The sequence below is a fragment of the Haliaeetus leucocephalus genome, unplaced genomic scaffold (assembly GCF_000737465.1).
Source record: "Haliaeetus leucocephalus isolate CR32 unplaced genomic scaffold, Haliaeetus_leucocephalus-4.0 Scaffold536, whole genome shotgun sequence".
Taxonomy (NCBI): domain Eukaryota; kingdom Metazoa; phylum Chordata; class Aves; order Accipitriformes; family Accipitridae; genus Haliaeetus; species Haliaeetus leucocephalus.
The window spans coordinates 7,885,105-7,887,789 of NW_010972972.1; positions in this window are offsets into that span (position 1 = coordinate 7,885,105).

The window sequence follows — 2,685 nt, forward strand, 5'->3', positions numbered from 1 at the left end:
TTCTCCCCCTGAGGAGGAAGGAGCGGTGGAGACAAGGTGTGGCGAGCTGACCCCAACCCCATTCCCTGTCCCCCTGCGCTGCTGGGGGGAGGAGGTGGAGAGAACCAGGAGTGGGATTGAGCCAGGAAGGAGGGAGGGCTGGGGGGAAGGTGTTCTCAGGTTTGGTTTTACTTCCCAATATCCTTGGTTTGTTTTGATTTGTAGTAAATTAAACTGATTTTGTTTCTTCCCCAAGTTGAGCCTGTCTTTTGCCCATGACCACAAGTGGTGAGCGATCCCTCCCAGTCCTTATCTCGACCCACGAGCCTGCCTTTATATTTTCTCCTCATCCTGCTGGGACAGGGGCCGGGAGCGAGCAAGCAGCTGCATGGTGCTTTGTTTGGCTGGGCTTAAACCATGACACCAACCTAGTGGCCTTCTATGATGGAGTGACTACATTAGTCGACAAGGGAAGAGCTACTGATGTCATCTATCTGGACTTCTGTAAGGCCTCTCACACGGTCCCCCACAACATCCTTCTCTCTAAATTGGAGAGATATGGATTTGATGGATGGACTATTCAGTGGATAAGGAATTGGCTGGATCGCTGCATCCAGAGAGTAGTGGTCAACAGCTCAATGTCCAGATGGAGATCACTGATGACTGGTGTCCCTCAGGGGTCCATATTGGGACCAGTACTGTTTAATATCTTTATCAATGACATAGTGGGACTGAGTGCACCCTCAGCAAATTTGCAGATGACACCAAGCTGAGTGGTGTGGTTCACACACATGAGGGACAGGATGCCATTCAGAGGGACCTGAACAAGCTCGAGAAGTGGGCCCATGTGAATCTCATGAGGTTCAACAAGGCCAAGTGCAAGGTCCTGCACCTGGGTTGGGGCAGGCTCTGGTATCAATACAGGCTGGGGAATGAAGGGATTGAGAACAGCCCTGCAGAGAAGGACTTGGGGGTACTGGTGGATGAAAAGCTGGACGTGACCCAGCAATGGGTGCTCGCCACCCAGAAAGCCAACCACATCCTGGGCTGCATCAAAAAAAGTGTGGCCACCAGGCCAAGGGAGGTGATTCTGCCCCTCTACTCTGCTCTGGTGAGACCCCACCTGGAGTACTGTGTCCAGCTCTGGAGTCCTCAGCACAGGAAAGACATGGACATATTGGAGCAGGTCCAGAGGAGGGCCACAAAAATGATCAGAGGCTTGGAACACCTCTCCTGTGACAACAGGCTGAGAGAGAGTTAGGGGTTGGTCAGCCTGGAGAAGGCTCTGGGGAGACCTTATTGCAGCCTTCCAGTACCTTACGGGGGTCTGCAAGAAAGATGCAGAGGGGCTTTTTACAAAGGCATGTAACAATAGGATGAGGGGTAATGGCTTTAAACTAAAGGAGAGTAGATTCAGACTATATGAGGAAAAAATTTTTTACTGTGAGGGTGGTGAAACACTGGCACAGGTTGCCCAGAGAGGTGGTCGATGCCCCATCCCTGGAAGTGTTCAAGGTCAGGTTGGATGGGGCTCTGAGCAACCTGATCTAGTTGGAGATGTCCCTTCTCATTGCAGGGGGGTTGGACTAGATGACCTTTAAAGGTCCCTTCCAACTCAAACCATTTTATGATTCTATGATTTTAACATTACATTCACCTTTAAGAAAGGCAAGGAGGAACTCAAAGAACCACCCATTTGTCAGGGTCATCTCTGTTCCCAGAAAACTCATGGACCACATTCTCTCAGAATCTATTTTTGAACATATGGAGAACAAGGAGGCAATCAGGAACAGTCAGCATAGATTTAGCAAGCACAAATTGTGCTTGACCAGCCTGATTAACTTCTCTGACAAAATGACTGGCTATATGGATGAAGGGAAAGCAGTGGATGCAAAATGCCTTGACAGCCTTGACAGTGGCTCCCACAGAATTTTCATTTATAACCTGAGGAAGTATGGGCTGAATGAATGGAGCATTAGGTGGGCTGAAAACTGGCTGCACCTCTGGGTTTAAAGGGTAGTGATCTATGACTCAACATGGGGTTGGAGCCTGGCAGCCAACAAAGCATGCCAAGCATTGATTTGGGACCCAGTATTGTTCAGTATCTTCATTAACATTCTATGATGACACAGGGTGCAAGTTTGCAGATGACACTAGGAGGGGTGGCTGATACGTTGCACGGCAGAACTTTGGTCCAGAGACATGTCTAGTAACTCAAAGAACTGGATTAGCAGAAACCTCATGAAGTTCAATAAGAAGTACAAAGTTCTGCACCTGAGGCAGAATAACCCCATACATAATTGGTACGGGTTGGGATCCAACTGGCTGAGTTACAGTCCTGCTGAAAAGAATGTGGAGGTAGGGGTGGACACTGAATTAAGAGTTGATAGTATGCTTCCATTGCAAATAAGGCAAACAACTTACTGCATTGCATTAGGAGAAGGGTGAGCAGCAGATCAAGGGAAATAATTATCCCCCTTGACTTGGGAGGTGCTGAAGCCACACCTGGAATCCTATGTACATTTTTGGCTCCCCCTGTTCATGAGGGATATGGAGAAACTGTAGGAGATAGGTAGGGGCCTGGCACACACAATCGATTTATAAAGAGAGACTGAAGAAGCTGGGCTTGCTCAGTCTAGTGATGAGTAGGCTAAGGGTTTTTTTAATGGCACCCTACTGCTACTTGAAGGACAGGTTAAAAAGATG